Here is a 24,799-nt window from a genome sequence, read left to right as displayed (position 1 = left end):
TTGAGGCCCTTCCCCATGCTGATTTCCATCCCTTGAGCATTCTTCAGCTAATGAGTCTTCTCCCTCAAATGTGAATGTTCCCAAGAGAGGAGGGAGAGCCCCTGCTCCGATCCAGGCTAGATCACACCTCCATGAGTTGTGTGGATGCTCCTTTTCCCCATCAATTTCTGTACAACTTGAACGTCATAAATCTTCAGGGATTTTACAAGGAACGCACTTGCAGCCTCAAGTCTGATTTTTTTATCTGATTATTCACAGCTTGCTAATTTGTAATTGGACTTTTACAACTTGAAAACCTCCAGATTTCAGAAAAAAAACTAATTTATTTTTTTCATGGATTAATTGTGGTATTCACACCCAAAATAGTGGAAGGAGATGGTTTCTAGTGGGTTTGGTTCAGTGCTCTGGAACTAATAAAAACATATTATTGATTTCCTAATGAAAAGCCCCAGGCCCCAAAGTGCCCACCAGGTCTGGGCAAGGAGACAAAGCCCCTTCCCCTTCCACGGAGGAGATCCCCTGCCACTTGGCTTGGAGCTGGGCTGCTGCAGACCAAGTGGGCTTCTAAATTGGGTTAAGGTTACCCACTGGGCCAAGAACAAGGTGTCCTTATGCTTTCCCCTCCCTGCAGTGATCCCCATTGCTTCTAATTTAGCTTAAGATCATCAGAATTAATTATGATTGAGGGCTATTGGAGTTGAAACAAAGTCAAAGGTGAACACTGCCCCCACACACACACCCCTTGGACTCTTTGTCTGAACCCGGAGAGGAAGGGGCTCTGGCTCATCTCATCTTGGTCAGAGGTGAAACCAGGCAGCCAGAGGCATCTTGGCCTCCTGATGGGGATGGGGGAAAGAACCATAACATGACAGAGCTTAGCCGTCTTTTCCCCTTACTTTGCTAAGAAAGTAACAGCAACAACAATAACAGTTAAAATGTGGGGGTATTGTGGTATAATGAAGAGAGAGCAGGTTATGGAGTCAGAGGACACTGGGGTTCAAATTCTCCACCTAGTTATATGTGCTTCAGAGGCTTACTAGCTATGTGACCCTGAACAAAGCAGGTATTCTCCATAGGTCTTAGTTCTCTCATCTGTAAAATGGTGGTGATAATAGCTCCTACCTGCATGAGGACCAAACAAGGTCATCTTTGTCAACCCCTAGAGAAACATTAGCATTACTATTGGTATTATGAATTGATTTTCCAGAGTGGACTACTGCTCCAGTATGCCAACAAACCAGACTAATTACTGTTCCCCATTCCCTCATGGATGTCCTCAGAATATTTTCTAACAGAGCAGAAGAAAATAGGCTCATGGAGTGTGTGTTATGGAGCAAGCAGGAGCCACTCTTGATATCAAAGGATGCAGCCTTTGAAAGCTGAATGCCTGTTTTTGTTTCACTGGGACAGGGCTTAAGAGTTGTCCTAAGATTTGTTTGGAATAAGGAGCTCCTGCTACAAGTGAAAGGTGGCCCCTTCTCTTCAACAGAGAGCTGCCATGAGCACAGAGAGGTGAGTGACTTGCCCAGGGTCACATACCCAAGATGTTATAGAAGGAAGACTGCAGCCCAGATTTTTCTGATTTTATTCACTGTGCAACAATGGAGAAAATAAAGGTTCTTTTCTAGGTAGTCCAAGTAATAGAATGTCTCAATCAGGCCTAGAATCAGGAAGCCCTGAGTTCAAACCTTCCTCAGACACTTACTAGCTACATGGCCCTGGGTAAGTCGCTTAGCCACACTTTTCTCATCTGTGAAATGGGAACAATGATAACACCTACCTTTCAGGGTTGTGGTGAGGATCAAACGAAGTAAGTAATTGTAACGTCTTCTGTACAGCACTTGACTATACAGATGTTAGCTCTTATTACTGTTTTAAAATTGAACCTTCCTGGAATGACACAGATAGAAAATGTAACTGTCACTAATGAGCCACCACTGTTCTGTCGTCTGTGAAACATACACATTCCTTGGAGTGTTGGAGAGACTAGACCCAGAATGGTAGGTGTGGTGTTGGGAACACCAGAGCTGACACTACCTAGCCTGGTCCATGCATAAAGGATTGAGCTTTCACAGGCGTTTTCTACTTTGCTCAAGACACACTGAGTTCTGGGGAATGGAGAAAGCTCCTCCTCATCCCTCTCCCCCAAAGCACAACTCGTAGTGGTGGCCTGGCTGGCATTAGAGCCACAGTGGGATATTTTAGTGACTTGCAGACCTTTGTGGATCATAGGATTAGTTACTCCTTTGCGGGGTGGACTAGCTGTTTTCCGAGGGTACTCACAACTTACATTCTTTGAGTCTGGGCTAGCAAATCCAGGGTCAGCAAAGTATGGCCTGTGGAACAAATCCAGACCACTGTCCATTCTGTATGCTAAGAATAGTGTTTACATTTTAAATAGAACTTGAATTCAAAACCCATAAAAATCTTTAGCTCAAGGGCTGTCCGGAGTGGGTAGTGGGGTCACACCTAGACCTTGGACCAAGATAACCTGAATGTGACCCACTGACTGTCCTTGGGAAGCCAAATTTATAAGATGAACAACAACTTATATTTCAGCTAAGCATTTGAGTTGTTTTTAAATTAAGTATATCAGAGGGGTGCAGAGAAGAGGATGTGGGGGTTCATGTTGGCATATTTGGGCAAACTCCAACATATTGTTGGTTGTGACTGTGTTTTCCCTGAATATCCCCAGGCCAGTGTTCTTGTTTATTTTAACAAAAAAGGATTTTTTTTCTTCTGATGGATAGACAAGAATAAGTTTCACTTAATGAACATCAGTTGAAAAATACAGTTGTGAGGTGTGTGATTCCCATTGATTGTAAATGTTTCAGCTCTTCACCAGAGGCTACAGGTTCACACACACACCCCCTGACACGTGCATCTTAAAGAAATAGAAGAGAACAGATGAAAGGACCTTGCTTAATTATATTGGATGGAGAAAGCCAACTCCAGTCAACTCTGAATTATTCATTATCCCTTTTATGGAAAAAAGACTCTTCCTTCCCTCCATTTCCTCCTTTATATCTGCCCCAGAAGCTAAACAAGGAATGCTGGGAAAAACCAATGATGAGAGTTGGATGGAAAGGTAGAAATCAGCCAGTTACCCATGAAATGCCAGGGAATCTCAGGATTGGGACGGGCCTCAGTGACATCCAGTCCAACTCATACCCAGGGAATCTTCACTCAAGCACTTCCAACAAAGGTCATCTAGAATTTGTTCCAAGGCCACCAGTGAGGATGAGTTAACTACCTCCTGAGGCATGATGGGAGAGCTCTAATTTTTGAAAAATTTTTCCTTCATCTGCAAGTCTGAAATTTGACTGTTTCTTTCTAGTTCTACCCTTAGTGGCCAAAGGGAACAAAAATAATTCTTTTTTTCCCTATAGTAGTCCTTCAAATGCTTAAAGACAGTCACGATGTTCCCATTACCACCACCCTAGCCCCAGTTCTTTCATTCATGGGTAAATTCATGGTTATTAAGTGGACAATCATACCGTAGGAATATGAGGCCCTTCACCATACTGCACATTCTCTCCCTCTCATTTTACAGAAGAGACAACAGGAAACCAAAGATCTTCAGGGACTTTTCCAAGGTCATACTGGAAGGAATGGGTTGGATCAGTTATAGGATCCTTGACTGTAAGGTCCCTGAAGGAGATGTCTCAGGGTCTATGATACAAAATTAGGGTGGTTCATCATTCATTGTCTTGCAAAAATGAAACTCCTTCTCTTGGCACACCAAGGGTGTCCCCTTACTGCTCCAGTCCTCCTAAAAGGAGTCTAGGGACTCCATATATCCATGCTATCAATCTTGATTGTTCCCTGGCCTCTCTCCCAGAAGAGGCTCTTTATCTTCCTCACAAATAGACATAGATAAAGTGGGCTAGGAGGGTTTCCAGCATAGAGAGATCACCAATGATGGAGAATAGCAGGGGCCAGGCTTCTCAGACTCTGAATGGGAACTGTTCTTTTCTGCTGGGGGATAAAAGGACATAGATTACAGTAGCCTTAACGAACATCATGGCAAGGGGGAGAAGACATCAACTTCTGACTAAGGAGAAAGGGAAAATGGAAGACAAGATGACCAGCAGAGAGTGGTGTCTTGTGACCAGTGGGGTTCAAGGAGCTGTGGATGAGAGACACTGGGGGAGACACTAACTTTGAAACCGAAAGCTCTGTTATCAAATCCTTTTTTTGACTCTTAAAAACCTAGAACCTTCACTAAGTCTTTATTGCTCTCATTTGTAAAATCAGTAACGTCTTCAGATATTCGTGTATAGGTAAGATTCCTTCTTGTCAATCAGTCAACAAGCATTGGCATCATTAAGTGCCTCCCGCATTCTCCCCCTCCTCTCATTATTTGTGTCAAGGCTGTATCTCGGGGGACAGAGCCCAGATGGAGGAGTAGAAAGATGGACCTGCTCTAGGTCTCTCCCTGTAACCCATAAAATGCCTGTAAAAATGATTTTAAATAAATTCTAGAGCACTAGAAGCCATAAAATGACAGAATGCATGAGATTTCCAGCCCAAGACAGCTTGGAAAGCTGACAAGAAAGGTCTATCACACCAGGCTCAGAGTGGAGCACAGAGTGGAGCACAGCAGGGCCAGGACTAGAGAAGGCTTCAGGGCATGGAATCACAGGTAGCAGCTGAGGTTCCCAGATTTCTTAACCCACAAACACTAGACAGCTTCAAAGATCAGTGAGAAACCTTTTTCACCTGAATGAGAGGGGAGTGCAGTCTGGCCCCAGCCCCAGCCCAAGGGTAGCAGCAGCCTCTGTGGCAGCACTTTTGTAGCTCTCAGCCTAAAGACCCTGGGGTAGTTCAGTGACTGATCTGGGTCTCAGTCCTGAGTGGCAGTTCTGGGTTGAGGAGGAGCACTGGTGGAGCTATTGTGGCTGTGAAGAGGGAATCCTACTCTCAGATCCTGGGCAGGAAAGCTTGTGGTTGCTCCCAGATCAGACTGCAGGTCAAGGATAAAATATTACAAGTAGCCAGAAATAAACAATTCAAGTATTGTGTGAATACAATCAGGATATCACAGGATCTAGCAGCTTCTACCCTAAGGGATTGAAGAGCTTGGAATATGATAATCCAGAGGTCAAAGGAGATAGGATTAAAACCCAAAATCACCTCCCCAGCAAAACTGAGTATAACATTTCAGGGATAAAATAGAATATCAGTGAAAAAGAGGACTTCCAAGCATTCATGTTGAAAAGACCAGAGCTGAATAGAAAATTTGACTTTCAAATGCAAGAATCAAGAGAAACAGGAAAAGGTAAACAGGAAAGAGAAGCCTTAAAGAATTCATTAAAGTTGAGCTGTTTACATGCCTACATGGAAAGATATTATTTGTAACTCATGAGATCTTTTTCAGTATTAGGGTAGTTAGAGAGAATATATATATGTGTGTGTGTGTATGGGTATGCATGTATGTGTATATTACATATGTGTAGGTATGTATATGTACATGTCTGTATGTATGTGTCTATACACACACATGCAGACATAGAGAGCACAGGGTGAGCTGGATATTAAGGGAGAATGCTTAAAAAAATAAAATAAAATTTATTGTTGAATGGAATGTACTAGGAGTAAGAGAAAGGGAGAGGAAGAATGTAGCAAATCATCTCACATACAAGAGGGGAAAAAAGAGTTTCTACAATGGAGGAGAAGAGGGGGGAGATGAAAGGAAATAATTGACCCTTACTCTCATGGAATTTGGCTTAAGGAGGGAATAACGCACACTCAGCTGGATATAGGAATCTATTTTACCCTGCAAGAAGGCAAGGCAGAAGGGGCTAGGAAAGGGAAGGTAATAGAAGGGACAACAAATTGGGGAAAGGAATACTCAGAAACAAACACTATTGTGGGAGGACAGGTCAAGGGAGAGAATGGAATAAATGAAGGACAGGATAGAACAGAGAAAAATGTGGCTATTCTTTTACAACATAACTATTATGGAAGTGCTTTGCATTGTTACACATGTATGACCTTTATTGAATTGCTTGTTTTCTCAATGAGGGTGGGTGGGGAGGGAGGGAGAGAATATGGAACTCAAAACTTTAAGAATGAATGTTAAAAATTGTTTTAGCATGCAACTGGAAATTAAGCTATATATGCAATTGAGTATAGAAATCTATTTTGCCCTACAAGAAAAGAGAGGGGAAGGGGGATGGAAAAAGGGTGGGTAATAGAAGGGAGGACAGGCTGGAGGCAGGGGTGAATGGGGTGTATGCTGTGCTGGGGATGGGGGTGGGGAGAGATGGGGAGAAAACTTTGAATTCAAAATCTTGTGAAAATGAATGTTAAGAACTGAAAAATAATTAACATATATTAAAAAAATAAGGGCTGTATCTCCCAAAGTCCGCTGTCATTTCTGTGAGGTCAAAAACTCTTTTCTGTTCCTATTGTGAGATGGAATATTCCCAAGTGGACTGACAGGCTTGTCTTGAAGAAAGAACTTTGTAAAAAAAAAAAAATAGAAAAGTGAGTGATTAGTTATTCAACAGAAAGAAAGGAACAATTTCTAGATTTAATTAGTCATTTATCAAGGTTTTAACAGCAAAGGGATGGAGGAAAAGTCAGTCTGTCAACAGAATGGGTTAAACTCTTACAATGTGACAGGCACCTGGTAAGCTTTGAGGACATAAGGCAAACCCCAGGCACCTGCTTCGGGGAGTCCAGTCTAATGGGGGACATGACATACTCCAAACCAGGCGTGTGTGTATATGTGTGTGTTTATGCGTGTGTGTGAGTACGTGGTAAACAGAAGGCAGTCTTTGAGAGGATGGTACTAGAAGCCAGGGACACTAGGAAGGACCCCCTCTGCTACATGGTTACATGGGGGACTGAGCAGAGAGGATGTAAACCATGAAAGTGCTTATTTGGAGATTTTATTTGGACTCTTCCGCATTAGCGAAGAGAAAAGGTAAAGATTTCCCAGGCTCTCTGTATCATAACACTCTTGAATAGGGTGTTTTAGTTTCACAAAGTACTTATTATTGATAGCTCTATCTCTAGAATATCATTTCACCCTCACAATCAACTAATCACCAAGTATTAATTCTGCACAACCACTCTGGACAGTAGGTGCGGTGCTTATTGCCATGTTGCACATTGGCAAGCTAGAAACCTTAAGAAGCAGAAGCTGGAGCAGCAGCTGAAGTGATCAGAGTCACTGGCAAAGATTTTGCATACAGGCACACAATACACACTACACACAATACACAATACACAACACACAATACATACAAACAAAATGAAAAATAAAAAAACATTTTGTTGCCACAGGGAAGTTGCTTAACTTTTCTGAGTCTCAGTTTCATTGTCTGATTGTAGGTATCATATTCTTCTTAGAATGATGAAAACATTTTATGTCTTAAATAATTATAGAAAGGGAGCCATTATTATTGTCACTATTCTTCTTGTGCCCCTTTTAATTCCTGAGTTGAACTGCCTGGCTCACCCTAAGGACAATGGAACAAGGCAAGATGTACATGAAGAGGCTGCATTATATTACTGATGACAACTTGAATAGCAAAAAGGATCTATCCCTGTCATCAAAGTGGAGGGGACAAGACCCACAGTGAGGATGAGCTCTGTCAATTCTCACAAAATACCAAGACATCTAAGAAGGGGGACAAAAGCAGCACAGAGTGGACTCACCATGGAGAATCAACAGGATACCAAGAGCAAGTGTGACCCAAATAAGGAAGGGATGAGTGAACTGGGATCTGACCCCCAAGGCAGGAGAAGTTATACAGATTCATCAAAGGATGCCTTGTTATTCATAGGATATTATGAGATATAAGAAGAACAACACTTTAGGAACTGATATTTAAGGTACTATTTATTAAACTGAAATTGATCAAGGTAATTTAGGGGGCAAAATTACTTATTCAGAGTTGTATCTGACTCCTAGATTAAAGCTCAGATGAAGTGCTTCCCTCAAGCCCCAGGTTACAGACTTCTATTTGGGAAAAGTAAGATTTATATGTGGTAAATACAACCATCAGTTTGGAAATGTCACAGCCCAGATGATGCTTCACTCCTCAAAAAAAGGCACTGTGCTTTCTGGCCACATATTTACCCAAACTACAGTCATTTCCAAAGACTTTTGCTTAAAAAATATAAACTTGGAGTTCAGTAAATAAACCCCTTTCTCTTTGTAGTAAACATGCTCAAGTTTTTGTAACTAAATCTTGAATCAGTCCATTTTCTGTTAGGCTGTATAAAGGAGAGATTGGAAATCGATGTGCCTTTAAGCTTCCAAGAACAGACTAGTGGACAAAAACCCAGCTGTGAGCTGCCTTGAGTGGTTAGTCAGTCTCAACATGGCTGATTTACTTCATCCTGGTTCTCTCTCTCTCTCTCTCTCTCTCTCTCTCTCTCTCTCTCTCTCTCTCTCTCTCCCAACAGACAGATGCAAACATGGATACGTAGATACTTAGAAACATAGATACGTACATAGATAGATACATGAGAGACAAATAGATAGATGGTATAGATACACACACACACACACACACACATATATATATATATATATATAATCTAGATATATTCAATGTCAAGGAGAGCTTGAAAACATTGAAAAATGTGATGCAGTTTGCATACTTTGCATTCCATGCATGGGATGGACACAACCTGTACTAGATAGTTATAATCATGGATTAATTTAATAGACTCCCTGCCTATTGCTTACCACAGTTTGAATAGATATGTTTTCATCCACTTGGTCTTTTATGTGCATGATAAGTGAAAGTGAATTATGCTGATCTCCCTCTCTTTCAAATTTATTTTTTACTGTTATTAACTTGCCAACAAAAAATAAGCATCTTACAATAAGTCATTGATTTTGAGTCTCAGAGCAGGTGCATTATATCCTTGTGAAACTTGAGCACAATGTCCTAAGAAAATAACAGCATCTGAATGATCTTCCTAATCATAGCTCTTCCATTTAAACTCTGTGTTCAGGATCTGCATGGACAGAATTCGGGCTATAAGAATGGAGACCACCTTTCAAAAGTAAACATCTTTCTGTTTTATTCCTCAACTGATATAATAATCACTGAACAAAATTATTTCTGTGTCTGAATTTATACAAGAATCTTATATGATTTTGGCATATGTTTTGGAGACATCTTGTTGAAAAGGACGCTTTAGATAAGAGATTCTCGACTTTTTTTCTTTTCTTTCATGGGAAATCTGAAGACTTACTGTCTAATGAGATTCTTATTCTCAGACTAACCTTTGAATATATATAAAATAAAATGCAGATGATTATATGTATGAAATCAATTATATTGAAATGCAGTTATTAAATATATTTTCAAAAGTTTATGAACCTTGGGTTAAGAGATAGGAGTTACCAAAACACTTGCTTTAGTTACCACCTATAAATCTTGCTCTTCTCAACTAAATTGAACTGCTCATCTAAATCAAATACTTGGAAAGAAAGAAAGAGAGGGAAGGAAAGAGGGAAGGAAGGAGGGAAGGAAGGAAGGAAGGAAGGAACGAAGGAACGAAGGAAGGAAGGGAGGGAGGGAGGGAGGAAGGAAGGAAGGAAGGAAGGAAGGAAGGAAGGAAGGAAGGAAGGAAGGAAGGAAGGAAGGAAAGAAGAAAAGAACAGAACTTCAGCAGAATATTATTCTCACTCTAGCTTTAAGTCATTGAGGGCTACCCCATACCTGTAACTCTAAATGATGTAGCGACACGGTGCACCATGCCAAGATACCTGTATTGTATCTTTGACTGGGTCATAGAACCAACTGTCCAAGAGATGAATAATTGATATGAACAATTCCTAGATCCCTATAGAATCAACCTTTTATATCAGTTATATCAATGGATCCTGGGTCAGCCTTTTGAGAAAGGTAGAACTAGTATAAAGGAAAAGACCATAACTGAGTTCAAACCCTGACCCTCACTACATGGATGATTTTAGGTAAGGAACTTCTCCCCTCTGGGCCTCATTATCCTTATCTACAAAAAGAAGGAGCAATTTGGATGACCTCTTCACTACCTCTAAGGCTAAAAACATATAATCATCTGGGAGGTTGGCTAAGTAATTATCATCATTAGTTGTAGCATTAATATTAGTAGTGGTAGTGGTAGTAGTGGTGATGGTAGTGGTGGTGGTAGTAGTAATAGTTGTAGCAGTACTAGTATAAGCACTATTATTCCCACATAAACTCCTCATAATCTTTCGTCATTATTGTTCAGGCATTTCTATCATGTCCAACTCTTCATGACTCCATTTGGGGTTTTCTTGGCAAGATACTGGGGTAATTTACCATTTCTTTCATCAGCTCATTTTACAGATGAGGAAACTGAGGTAAACAAGGTGAGATCACTTCCCCACAGTCATGAAGTCTTAGTAAGTGTCTAAAGCCAGATTTGAACTCAGGAAGATGGGTCTTCCTGACTCCAAGCCCAGTGCTCTATGCATTAGGTTACTCTCTAGCTGCCCTGCTTATATAATTTAGTAAGACATAAAAAGGGTCATGGGGTCATAGGATAACAGAATTAGAGCTAGAGGGGATCAAGGAGGTCATTGAATCTTTCATTTTACAAATGAGGAAACTGAGACCCATAGAATTAAGTGATTCATCCAGAGCTAATCAGGTGGAAGTTGTCAGACTGGACTTTGAATCCAGGTCCTCAAACTCGAAATCTGGGGGTTTTGCTCCTGCACCAGACTGAGGAGTACAATTCAATCAGAAACCCTCAGGGTTTGTGTGTTTGAGCCATCACTCTAATCATGTCACACTACACATGAAGTTTTGGCTAAATGTTTGGTAACTGACCAATTTATTCATGTCCGTCCACGTCAGTGAGGAGTTCACGTGGACTCCCAAAGTAGGTCAGACGTCGCCAATAACTTAAATTATATAGTACTTTTCGTCTGACAAAGTCTATCCTTCTCTCTATCCCTGTGAGGTCAGGAGCACATATATTATCATTATTTAGATGGAAAATCTGAGAGGGTGTGATTTACTAACAAGCAGCTACTAAGTTGTGGAGCTGGGCCTAGAACCAAGGTGTTCTGATCCAGAGGCCAGGACTCTTTTCTCTAAAAAGCCCCCACAACGTCTCTCATGTCAGCACATCTTGCATTTCACAGCAGAGGAAAGAGTTTAGCCAAATACCTCATTGCTGATACATTCAAAGCAGACCATTTTATTTAATGACTAGAGGGTATCCCAAGCATTTTAGTGCGGTTTTAAGCTAGTTCCCCAAATTAGCAGCTGATTGTTTGCAAATCACATCTTCTTGGAGTTCTTATTTCCTCATTGATTTGAGATAGAGAGACAGACAGAGACTGAAGCAAGCAGAGATAGATGGAGAGATAGATAGAAAGAAAGATGGAGATGGATGGATGGATGGATGGATGGAGGGATGGATAGATAGATGGATAGGTGAATGAATGAATGAATTGATGGATAGATGGAAGGATGGAGAGATAAGGAATCTGAGTCTCAAAAGCAATGTGAGTTCCTCAAATTCATACAAGTCCAAGGCTCAGAGAATCTCAGTTCCAGCCTCAATTCTACTGTTTACTATTGTGGTGTCTTTACAAATCATGTCATCTGTAGAAGCCTCCAGTCTTGACGATTCTTGTGGTCCTTCCGCTCCACATCTCCATATGCTCCTGTACTGTGGCCGTTATCTTCCATTTCTCCTTAGCCTAGTGTGTGCACACACCTGTCCCCCAGGGACAGGCAGACATGCCTAGGAGTGCACCCTCTACACCCATGGCCACTTCCTACTTTTTCCCAGTTTTGAAACGACTTGGATTCTGAACCTTGTCTGACTTTATATTAATTCTCCTCCAATATTTTCTCCATGGATGAATAATAGGATAGCAAGTCGTCAAGCCTCAGGAAACCTAAAACAAGCTTCTAAATGAGAGAGAGAGAGAGATTTAAGAGCGATGATGTCAGTCCACTATATCATGCCTGCCAATGGAGGGAACAGAAATACAATAGGAACTAGGCATTATTTGAAGCATTTGTTAGCTATTTCCAGCTGCTGAAGCCTGAGCCAAACCTGTTAGATTGGAGTGCATTAAGAAAAGCTGCCCTAAAAGCTTCACAAAGAGTTCTGCTTCAACATAGGCAGCCAACTAACCTGGTACTCTCATGGAAGAGGAATGGCAGCCCAAGTGAATAAGGAGAAGAACACTGCCTCCCTGAGGCCAGATAGCATAGCTTTGTCTGACAAGAGTCCCCTGGTAGCAGCTGGAAATCCCCTATAGGACCAACTTCCAACAAAAGGGTAACCTGCTCAGAGGCTCACTGATCATACCCCCATCCAGCCCATTCACAGCGACTCATTTTGCTCCTTGGTGTTCCCTTTGGGCCCTCAGTTTAGGTGTTGTCCTTGACCAGAGCATGGTGCATAGATGTTATGTACATTACAGCATGGATAAGAGAAAGAAACAGATGGCCTGGGCACAGGCTGGATGAAAAAGTTTATTCCTGCCTCTGGCATGCCTGGGTTGGATAACTCTTGAAGAAAAGCAAACCTCTTAGAAGTGCTACTAGGCTTTAGCTTCCTCTATGTAACATTACTGGAAGGCCCCACCTCAGCTCAGCTCAGGAGGGGGAGGGGGAGGCATGGGGGAAGAGAAAGAGGCTGAAGTGGGGGCGGGAGAGATACTGAGAGACAGATGTGCAATTTCTGGCATCCCATCCTTCTCGTTGACAGGGAGCATATTTCCCATCATCTGTTCTGCCCCATTGACAGGGAATCTGGTCCCATAGCCTCAGTCTGGTGCCCCAGGTAAAGAAAGAAATACAAGTCAGAGGAAGAGAATAAAGAATATATAACTGAGCTATCTAGAGACATCACTATGCTTCAATCAATCGGTCATCAAGTATTTCTTATCCATTGGCTGTGTGCCATGCCCTGTGCTGAGGATACAAAAACAATCATGAAGCAGCCTCTGAATCAAAGGGGCTTACATTCTGCTAGAAGATCAGCAATGCGTGTTCATGACTAGATAGAAATTGAATCAGCCTCTGGGTCTCCAGGCTCCTAAGCAAAGCTACTCGTTGAAGTTGGTTTTGCTTGTTTCTGACCAGAGGTAAATGGAGGGGAATATAGCAAAGCAGAATTCTTAGGGGGTGGGGGCATTGCCTTCTCTTTTTTCTACAGACACTGAGCCCTCTTGCACCATGTTAGGATGAAGCCTAACATCTCACCTTTATCCGAGGACTAACTTGCCAAATACACTATTAGCTTTGAAAGAAAAAAATGAATTAGATGATGTATCATAAATTTCTAGAAGTGTAAATAAATTTGTTTTCCTCTAAGTCTTATTCTTGGCATAACACATGGAGCCCAACATGACAACATGTTTTATTTTTACTGTTCTAATCTTTTGATTGATGTCCAGTCTGAAGCAGCAGCCTTGGGGAGTGCCGAGTCCTGGGAACCAAGGTCTCCCATGTTCAAACCTCTGCTCAGACTCTTAGCTATGTGACTGAGGGCAAGTCATTTAAATTCTCAACAGGTCCCTCTGTTGAAGGAAGATGGAAAAACATGATACAATCCACAAGACTTCATAATGACATAGATTAAGAACTGCAAAAGACTTCAGTGGGCATCTAGTCCAAACTTGGGTGTTTAACAGATAAGGACATGGAGCCACAGGATAAAGCAGGGGTGGGGAACCTGTAGTCTTGAGGGTACATGTGGCCTTCTAGGTCCTAGGGTTTGACCTTTTGACTGAGTCCAAATTTTACAGAATAAATCCTTTTATTAAGGGAATTTGTTCTGTGAAGCTTGGATTCAGTCAAAAGGTTACGCTTGAGGACCTAGAAGGTTCCAAGTGGCTTTGAAGTCTCAGATGCCTCACCCCTGAGATAAAGTGACTTACTCAGGTATCTAATAGCCAAGATTCAAGTTCAGTTCCTCTAATCCCAAAGCCAACACTATTTTACCAGGCTAGAAAAGTGATTTTTTTAAATCTGTAGGGACAGCAGCTATGAAATTATTGAAACTGGTCCTCTGGCTAACCACCCATTAATATTTGACTCCCAAAGTTTATCAAAGTAATGGCCAAATGGAGTTAATGAAAATATGTAAATGGGTACAAAGGAGATTTGGAAGAGTAAGAGAAGTAAAACTTTTTGCTCTGGAAAGTTCATTTCACTCAGGAACTTTCAAATTCTATTTGGGTCACAATAGCTACCTTGCATTGGTTCCGTGTGCCTTGATTCAATCTTACTCCACCTAATCCATTGCAACTGACCTGATCATGAAGACATATTTCAATCCCAACCGTGTGATCGGCCTTTCAAGGGATCGGCAGCAAGTTGATGGGACATAAGCCCAGATATAGGACGCTATAAGCACAATGTTGCAATATGCTGAGGATGTAGTCTTGCCAGGTTCTGGCTGACTACACCGTGGGCCTCTTTCTGATGGACCTGGTTAACCAAGTTCCCAAGATTTCCCCTGAAGACTTCAAGACCATGCTGACCAGCAACATCAATGGCCTGTTGATGGTGACTTTCCTTGCCAATCTAACCCAGTCGCAAATTGCTCTCAACAAGAAACTTGTGAGCCTGTCAGGAAACCCAGCAATTCCACCTGATGTAAGTCCTCCCTTGACCTAATCCATAGGATAGATCACAAAAGTGGATTCTTCTTTAACCATCATCTTTAAGTTTTATGTTTATGTAGTCGAGCTGTTTATAACTCCAAATAAACCACAGACATCCCTTTTTCCGCTGGGTAAGGGATTGATTGTGACCTTTCCCTTGGGGGAGGGGTATACTAAATAAAAAATCCAGCCTTAGACACTTAGTAGCTGTGTGACCCTGGGCAAGTCACTTAAACCAGTTGGCCTCAGTTTCCTCATCTTTAAAATGAGTTGGAGAAGGAAATGGCAAACCACTCAATATCTTTGCCAAGGAAATCTCAAATATGGTCATGAAAAGTAAGATGTAACTAATTAACTAAGCAACAACAAAAACAGAGTGGGGAATGTTAGCATCTGGGGGGACTACAAAAGAACCCCTTCAAGAGGTCTTTAACACATCAGCCAGAGTTTCTAGGAGTCAGCAGTTAAAAAGCAGAACATTCCAGATGTGGGGGCAGCCAATGCAACGACATGGAAATGGGAAACGGCATGCCATGTAAAGGGAAGAAGAAGGTCAGTAGGGCTAGACCATGAAGAGCATGGAGGATGATAACATGTAAGAAGCCTGGGCAACCAGGAAAACGCCAGATTGGGAAGATCTGCCAAACAGAAGGGGTTAGAGACACTCAAGAGTCATTGAAGTAGGGAAGTGAAGTGGCCAGACTCACGCCCTAGGAAAGTCATGGTGGCAGTTCATTTAAGCAGGACTGGAGCAGGGGAAGAAGGGACAGAGATAGTGGTTAAAAAGCTATCGCAATAGTCCATATGAGAAGCTGTTGTTTTTCCTTCATTCTTGAAGAGAACCATCACAGAGGTGATGCTGTGACGTGCAAGTGAATTGAATTTGACTAGGAGGTCTCTGCAAGGTCACTAGCCTCACTCTCTCCTTCCGAGATATTTGGTACAGAGGCAAGACATAGATAAGGTGGACTGGAGATGACCTAGGACACAGTGGGAGACCTTGGCCTTTTTAAGCTAAGATCTTTTCCTCATCCACTCCTCTTCCAGATTTCCTTGCCACTGCCAATGGCACCTCCCTCCTTCTATGTGAGCTCTCTTCTCTCACCATGTATATGGTGCCTTCCATACATGTACAGAGTGACGGTCCTGGGGGCTTTGGCAAGTGCTAGGTGGGCTTTGGGGAGTGTGCAGCTCTCTTCCAGGCTGGCTTAAGGAGAGGCTCTAAGAACACAGATGATGTTTTGTTTTGTTTTTTTTTCCCTCCCACTAAGGGATGCTGATCACTCACTGCACTGGGTGGAACTGAGCTGAACCCATTGACCCGTTCATGCAGTATGAGTATGCGAGTGTTATCTGCAAGCCAACTGAAAGCAAACCAGGCAGTGGCCATACATGGTGCATGTGTAGTTAGAGCTGGTGTCTGCTCAAGCCCCAGTAATCCAATGAACTACTCTTACGGGACTCTGGACCAAATTTCCAGTGGGCACTTGCCTGGTTTTCTAAAGAATATCACTAAGATCTCTTTAAGTCTGGCCATGTTCAATTGACAGAATTTTGTGTCCAAACCACTGCTAATTCTTATGGCTACATATGTGGTTGAGTACACTCCACATTCATTTCTTTAACAGTGGAAGGCAAGAATGCAAGAAAATGGTTGGATTTTGATATGCTAGGGTTAGAAATGAAGATAGTGATGGACAATGGTGACAACAATAATAAGGCTAACAAACCATTTTAGAAATATCTCTTTCAATCCTCACAGCAACTTTGTAAAAACGATACTGTGATTCTTACCATTTTACAGATAAGAAAAGTGAAATAGCAGCTAAATGACTTGCCCAGGGTCACACTGCTAGTAAGAGTCTGAGGCAGGATTTGACCTCAGGTCCTCTTCACTGCAAGTCTGGAGCTTTTATCCACTGAAAAGCACCTCGACACTGCAGTTAAACAGGAATCCTCTCTACAAGTGAGACAATTGGTTCTCCAGGTTTTTCTTGAAGATATCTGGGAAGAGGGATCCACCTTATCTCCAGGAAGCCCATTCTCCAGTTGGAAAGCTCTGATTGTGCAGGAAGGTCTTAAATAGACTAAACTGGTCTCTTTGCCAGTTTCCACCCACACCCCCAACCTGCTCATAGTTCTGCCCAGTGGGGAAGAGGCAAATAAGTCTAATCACTCCTTCAATAATTTGAAATACTTGAAGATAATTACCATTATGCACTCTCCTAAACTTTCTTTTCTCCAGGCTAATTACTACATATCCTGTCATCCCAGTTTATAAGTCCCCTTCCTATAATATGAGGCTGAGAAACTAACACAAACTCCCAGGAGAATGGGTTGCCCAGGGCAAAAGACAGAAGACTAATTGAACTCTCTCTTTTTGAACACTGTAGACTTCCTACTATAGAATAAAAAGGGATTGGTCTATCAAATTGTGGACTCATATTGAGCAGGCAGTACACTAAGACCTTTGTTCAGATAGAATGTATTCTTTTTCTCCATCTCATACTTGCGAATTGGTGTCTTTTAACTCAATTTTAAAAATCAACCAACCTATAAAAATGTGCATACCCTTTGACCCAGCAATACTGTTTCTAGGACTGTATCTCAAAGAGATCATAAAAATTGGAAAAGGACTCACATGTACAAAAATATTTATAGTAGTTCTTTTTATAGTGGTCAAGAACTGGAAACTGAGGGGATGCCCATCAACTGGGGAATGGCTGAGCAAGTCGTGGTGTATGAATGTAAAGGAATACTATTGTGCTATAAGAAATGAGGAACAGGTTGACTTCAGAAAAACCTGGAAAGACTCATATGAACTGATGCTAAGTGAAGTGAGCAGAACCAGGAAAACATTGTACACAGTAACAGCCACAGTGTGCAAGGACTTTTTCCGATAGACTTAGTCCTTCACAGCAATGCAAGAACCTAAAACATTTCCAAAGGACTCATGATGCAAAATGCCATTCGCATCCAGAGAAAGGATGGTGGAGTCAGAACGTGGAACAAAGCACACTATTTTTCTCCTTTGTTATGTTTTGCTTTTTTTTTTCTTATGGCTTCCTCCATTCATTTTACTTCTTCTATGCAACTTGACTAATGTGAAAATGTGTTTATTAGGAATGTAAGTATAGAGCCTATATAAGATTGCATGCCATCTTTGGGAGGGATGAGGAGGGGGAGAAAATTTTAAAATTATGGAAGTTATTATTGAAAACTGAAAAAAATAAATTAGTAAATTTGGGGGAAAAAAATCAATCCACCAGCAAGCACTTATTATGAGCATGTTTCTCAGGCTCTGTACTAAATGCTAGAGATACAAAGAAAGGCAAAAACAGGATCCCTGTCCTCAGTGAACTTACATTCTAGTGGAGGAGATAATATATAAATCAGTATAAACAGGATCAGAAACATCATAGAGGGATGGTAACCTTAGAAGAGAAGGCACTAGAAGCTTGGGTGGGATAACAGAAGAGCAGGGAGACTTCCCAACCTTAAGACTATGCTTCTTATCCCTATTGAATTTCATCCAATTTAATGATGCCCTTGAGATATTATCTCACCAGTCAAAATGTTTTTGGCTCTTGAATGTCATCCAGCATGTTGACCATCCCTTGAAGTTTGGGTAACATGCCATTGATGATATTTCTTAAACAGTACAAGACTAGATCCAGAACCCTAGGGTATTCCAGTGAAGGCCTCCTGCCACATTCATACTTAATCATTAGTCAGCATATTGTTTGGAATCCACTTGGGCTAATTGTATTAGTCAAAGCTTTTGAAAGAATCACCTTCAAAAAGCTGGATAATATTGACTCACTCATAATGGTTAGGCAAACAAAAAAATAATCAATTTGTAAGGCCAGTCAAATTCTAGGGATTGATGACTGGCTAAGCTCAGCTACCCTTCTTTAACAAGGAAAACCGACAAAAACCTACACAGACATTGGATAATAATAATTCATGATTAAAGGTTTACAAACCATTTTAGATACATTATTTCACTCATGTCTTACCATAACTTGGTGAGGTTAGTGCCATCTACCCCTCCCTATCATATATATGAAGAAACAGGTACAGAGAAGTTGAACAATTTTTCTATCACCAGATGTCAGGAATGCAACACAGGTCTCCCAAATCTTAGCCCAAAACTCCTCCCACTAACATGATAGCTTCTGACATAGACTTCTATGTGCACAGACATGTCTCTGAATTCTCTGGCCTCATGATAGCCCAGAGACATTCTGTCAATGATGAGCTAATCAAGGGAGTGAGGTGCATGTATTATTAAGTGTTTACTGCATGCTAGTCACTATGCTAAGAGATTTACAAATATTATCTCAGGAATGAGGAAATAACAACAGATTGAACTATCTGGTCCCATGTTCCCCATAAAGCCACAGATTCACAATCTGTGGAAGTTGGAATGGATTCCAGTTGGATGGTATATGATTATGATGGAATTTTATTATGCTGTAAGAAATGATGAAGGGGATGGTTTCAGAAAATCCTGGGAAAACTATATATGAGCTAATACAGAATGAGTAAGAAGAACCAGGATAGCAATGTACACAGTAACCATAATGTTGTAAGGATAACCAACTCTGAAAGACTTGGCTACTCTGATCAATACAATGATCCAAGGTAATTTGAAAGGATATATTATGAAAAATGCTATTCACCTCCAGTGAAAGAATTGATGATGTAGATTGAAATCTATTTTTTCTTTATTGTTCTTGCTTATTTTATAACGTGGCTAATGTGGATATATGTTTTTCATTACTGAGCATATACAATTGGTATACTTCTTGCCTTTTCAATGGATGTGGAAGAGGGTGAAGGGCGGGGAGGGAAGTTTGAACTAAAAATCTTATTCAAGTTAATGTATAAAAAAGAGCCCTAGACATTGATAGGCCAAGAAGATATTCCAGCAGGCCAAACTAGTAGACACTTTCTAAATTGAAAATTGTCTACCTTGAAGAGACTGTGAAATTCAATTCAAAGTTCCCTTACATGATGTCAATAAAGCTGCCAAAGGCATTTGGTGCTGATCCACTCACAGGTGAACTTGAGTTAGACCAATTCACTTAGAAAAAATCACTTTGAGAAAGATTCAGAGGGAAGATCAAAGGACTCATTGGCCTTTGCAGTCTCTTTCAACTCTAAACATATGATGCTAAATTGTCTCTAAAAAAATTCCCAGCAACCACACCTAGGAGGTGAGAGAAATCAGAACTCAACCAGTTGATGTCCAAGGATTTTCTAAGGAAAATTAGGTGATGGATTTCCTGGAAATGAACTCGATTAGGACTTTACTTTTCAGTTCATTATCACTTGATTTCCTTGGAAATCGGTGTTTGAATTCCAGTATCTTCTAAGGGGAAGTTGTTTGTTACACTATGGCACGCAACGAATCAAGAGTCACCTCTTAAGTTCCAAGCCTTACTGCTGAGACCACAAAAGCATAAAAGGAAAAAGGTCTGGCCCTCCAGGAACTTCTGTTTCCAGACCTTTACAAAAGAGAAAATATAGACAAAATGCTTCATAAGTCTGAAAATGCCCAATAAATGTCAAGTATCATTGCCATCATCATCCTCATCATCCTCTTCATCCACTCCCATGGATCTCAGGGATATGGATACTCCTTCCAGTGTTACAGATGGTAGACCATCCACGACTGTCCATCTTGTATGATTCTTCTTCACGTCTTCTCCCAAAATCTCCCCAATGAGTTTCTCTCAGCACGCCGGGGGAGAGGGAAGGGAAATCAATCATTGTTTCCCCCTTTGTTTTCATCACTGTCACTATTTCTCCAGCAATTCCCAGCTATCTTGAAGGATACTCAAGCTTAATTTCACATGATATAGCCAAGACTGAGAATATATAGCGCAAACGAGAAAACAACAGGGATATGTTGGTGGGGAAAGAAAACAAGATGACATGGGAAGGCTTAAATCTAAAAGGAACAAATCCAGCCAAAAGTGCATAGAGGAATCTCCACCTAAGAGAAGGAACGTACTCAGCGTTATTGCAACCCTTTCTCACGATGCCTACGGGACCAGACTTCATCCCACCTATCGCAGAGCCATCCCCTTAGTGCCAACACGACTATCACAGCCTTTGGGTGGCAGATTTGGCATGTGAGGTTTCAGAGGCTGTTGGAAAAATATTGCCTTGTATGTGCATTAGATAAAGGGAATCAGAACAGGAAAACATTTGTTTTATGTCTCCAATCCCCCTGAGGCTTAGAAGCATTTGGTGCATTTATCGTCCTCATTACAAGCAGATTCTCTAACTCCTCAGAGCAGGTGGAGAAAAGATGGAGCCAGGGTAATTCCAATAAGGGCCATAAATCTGATGTGAGCATCAGCAGAGTGAGCAGAAGATGGCAGTTGGAGCTAATGTGGCTCCCTTTGTGGGATCATAGACTTACAGCTGGAAGAGACCTTGGCAACATTTAGTCCACACTCTCATGTGACAGATGAAGAAACTTAGACTCAGAAAGGGAAAGCGATTTACCCAAGATCTCACAGGTTTTAAATAGCAAAGTGAGGATTCAAACTGAACTCTCTACCACTAATCTTGAACTGAATGTTGTGTCCAATGCTAAGCCTAATACAGAACCACCAAAAAGGCTCTTGAGAAGAGGGGGAGTCCCAACCTACAAAGACTCAAACATGTTCAATAGAAGAAATAAATCCAAATGCTATGGTTATTGAGGGCTTCTCACCCTCCCCTTTCTCTTTCTTGCTTTCACTGCATTAGTATAGTAGGGCTAGCTGCTGACCTCTGTGTTGTATTTCAATTGCTTGTCCTGGAGAAGGGATGATGGTGAGTGACAGAGCATTGCCTCCCATATCCTGTGGGGTGATTGGAGACTCATTGGTTCCAATGGGAAGAGGCAGCATGAAACAAAGGGTAGGGAAGGAGTCAAGCCTTGATCTCAGACTCCAGCCCTTCTATTGTATGATCTTAGGTCCTTTCCTCTCACTGAGTCTAAGTTTCCTCAAAGTGTTGACCTTCTTGAACTGTTGACATTTCATAAGTCTAAAATTTCAATGTAGAGCTTCTAATGCTTTCTGACTTCATGAGCTGATATCTGCCTTAATGAAAATTCTTTGAGATGCTCTCATTCTACCATTATCTTTTATCATTCAATCTTTCCCTCTATCTTTGGGGTCCCTAATGCTCTTCTTTGTTTTCACTGCGATTTTGAGTCCCTCCACCCCTCAATTCATTCTTAGGCTATCATACATATATTACCAAACTCTACCCTTGGATTACTCCCATGGTCTGCTTCCTTAACTTCTATTCCTGTGAATGGAGCTGGAGAAATTCATGAAACCATGATTAGTTGTGTACTACACAATCTCTCTTGGGCCCTCATGGTAGCTGTCACTGTAATCTTTTATACCTCCCTAAATGATTTTCTATCCCACTCACCACCACACCTATTCCAAACATTTTTAACCCTCTCAATGGTACTGCTCTCACTCCCCTCTCAGCTAAAAATTTTGATCCATACCTCACAAAAAGAAAAATGAGGCTCTTCACCAAATGCTCCCCCTTTTCCTAATCTCACTTCATTCAGGCATTTTAGAACACATCTTCTCTTCATGAAATCTCACATGAAATGGTTCATTTTCCTTGCTCAGGCAAATGCCTCTACATGCACCCTCAGTGCATTTCCATCCCATCTTCTCCAACATATGATGCCCACTATCATCCCCAATATGGTTGTTATTCAGTCATTCAGTAGTATCTGATTCTCCATGACTCCTTATGGAACTTACTTGATAAAACTGTTGGAGTGGTTTGTCATTTCCCTCTCCAATGGATTAAACCTAACAGAGGTTAAATGACTTGTCCTGGGCCACACAGCTAATGCCTGTTTAAGGCTGGATTTGAATTCAAGTCTTCCTGACTCCAGACCCAGTTCTATCAACTGAGTTATCACCTGCCACTATCTTCCCAAATATTCAGTCTCTCCCTATCTATTAGCTCCTTCTCCACTGACTACAAAAATGCTCAAGCCTCCCTAAGCCTTAAAAACCCTTACTTTATTCTACCATATCTAGTATATATTGTCCCAGACCTCTCCTCCCCTTCTTGACTAACAAAGGCTTATTGATTGACTGTTATTTACAAAGCCCTTGTGATGTTCTATGAGGGACAGGAAACCTGCAGCATGGAGGGCACATGTGGTGTTCTAGGTCCTTAGGTGCAGCCTTTTGACTGAGTCCAATTTTTACAAAACAAATTCTTTTATTAAGGGGTTTGCTCTGTGTTTTGGTTTTGTCCAAACTTTAACCAAAGTTTGGATTCAGAGTCTGTGTTCTAGATACTATGGTTCTAGTTACTATGCAGGAATCCCAATCTTCTTCCAACGTCTTCATCACTAGTCTTTTCGTCATCACTGGTCTCTTCTCCAGTGCCCTCATCTACCATCATTCTTCCTCCCTTTATCCCCTCTGCTCGGCTAGGTGATCAAATTGCTCTAATTTTCAAGAAACAATTAGTTGAGTGATCTGGATTATTTCATCTAAAGATGAAATCTTTTCACCACTAAGATTCCTAAAGTAGCTCAGCAAGTCACAAAGTAACTTGGGAACCTAGATTTGAGTTTGATCCTTTCTGTGTTCGAGGCATCAAAACAAATGATCAGTTAGATCCATCAATCAAAAGTGATGCTGGATATGTTGGAAAGAAAGCCACAATTTGCTACAAGTAAGTGGACCTAGTGTATTTGTCTACCTTGTTGTTTAGGCTAGAGAGTCAGTCTAGATATCAGAAAGGACTGGAATTGAGTCCCATCCATTAAAGGTATGGACTGTGTGATGTAGGGCAAGCCCTTTAACTTCTGTGGGGTCCAGAAAATTCTCTTAGATTATTTTCCAAGTGGCTAATGTGTGAAAGTAGAAGCTACTCTTTACTTGGTACCTCCTATGCCAATGCAGTCATATGTTTAGACCAAAAGAAAACCATCTAAACCATATCCACCATTGTGGAATGGGGTTGTTTATGGAAAAATAAAAGGAATAAAATTATGTAAAAAGCTGCCCAGATTCAAGGATTTCTCATTGAAAGGAACTTTACACAACAGATAAATTTCTTCATTTCTTATAAATGAAGAAGTCTTTAAAGGTTAAATGACCTTGCCCAAGGGCACAGAAGAAATAAGTAGCCAGGATGGAAACTGAGTTCAGCTCCTGCAGCTCCATATTCAACACTCTTTTCACAACACCCTAGCCTTTTTAGTTCCGTTCTTTCTTTTTTAAAAAATAGTTATTAGTTTTAATTTTCTCCTATGGTATGTACCTAACCACCACCATCAAGATGCCTTTGGAGACAAGCTTATGCGTCTCTCTGAGTATATCAGAGCTTAAAAAAAGAGGTGTTTTCTCCCTGCCTCTCTATAAACCAACTACCCCATGCATGGCTGATCATAACAGTCCTAGAGAAATTTTAGAAGCATCAGTTTCAATCAATAAGTCCATCAGTTCAACCAACGTTATCAAGAGCATGTTAGCATGACCCTAGTTTCACTAATTTTTTTGTTAAAAAACATTAGCACTTAGGGTCACTGACTCTGATTTTTATTCGCTGAATGTTTCTTTGCCATCACACAGGCACAAGGAAATATTGAAGAACAGTCACAGACAGGCACATTCACATACCCCCTTTTGTCGTTTTGGGAATATTTGCTCCACCTCAACACAAGCCATTTTCTTCTCTCTTTTACCCTTAGACACTAGTGTGTTGGCCCAGAGGCCTGGCCATAGCTGTTAAGAATAATGTGAGCTAGAATAACAACGATTTGAATGGGAAATTAAAAGTGTACTTTATTGTGGGATTTTCGAATGACTTATTTTAATGAATCCTAATCTAATTTTCTGGCTTTGATCCTTGCTGCTGGGCTCTCCTTCAATATCCCAAGCATCCCCCAATGATACAGTACCCAAATACATATTGTCATTCAGTTGTTTTTCAGTCATGTCCAATTCTTGATGATAGCATTTAGAGTTTGCTTGGCAGAGATACTGGAGTGGTTTGTCATTTCCTTCTCCAGCTCATTTTACAGATGAGGAAACTGAGGCAAACATGGTTAAGTGACTTGCCCAGGGTCATGCAGTCTGAGACTGTATTTAACCTCAGGTCCTCCTGACTCCAGGTCTA

At 41.1% G+C, this 24,799-nt stretch overlaps 1 long non-coding RNA gene across 2 annotated transcripts in view; it reads right to left on the bottom strand.

The window, feature by feature from the left end:
• The window catches only part of LOC140532386 (uncharacterized), a 120,344-nt gene that overhangs the window by 49,045 nt on the left and 46,500 nt on the right, over window positions 1-24,799 (bottom strand). For both annotated transcript variants that reach the window (XR_011976488.1, XR_011976489.1), the window contains one exon: window positions 1,781-1,890. This is a non-coding gene — a long non-coding RNA (uncharacterized lncRNA). The remainder of the gene's footprint in view (window positions 1-1,780; window positions 1,891-24,799) is intronic.

Source organism: Notamacropus eugenii, chromosome 3 (genome assembly GCF_028372415.1).
Source record: "Notamacropus eugenii isolate mMacEug1 chromosome 3, mMacEug1.pri_v2, whole genome shotgun sequence".
Classification (NCBI taxonomy): domain Eukaryota; kingdom Metazoa; phylum Chordata; class Mammalia; order Diprotodontia; family Macropodidae; genus Notamacropus; species Notamacropus eugenii.
Note: the sequence above shows the minus strand (reverse complement) of the source record. Positions and strands in the feature narration are given on the sequence as shown.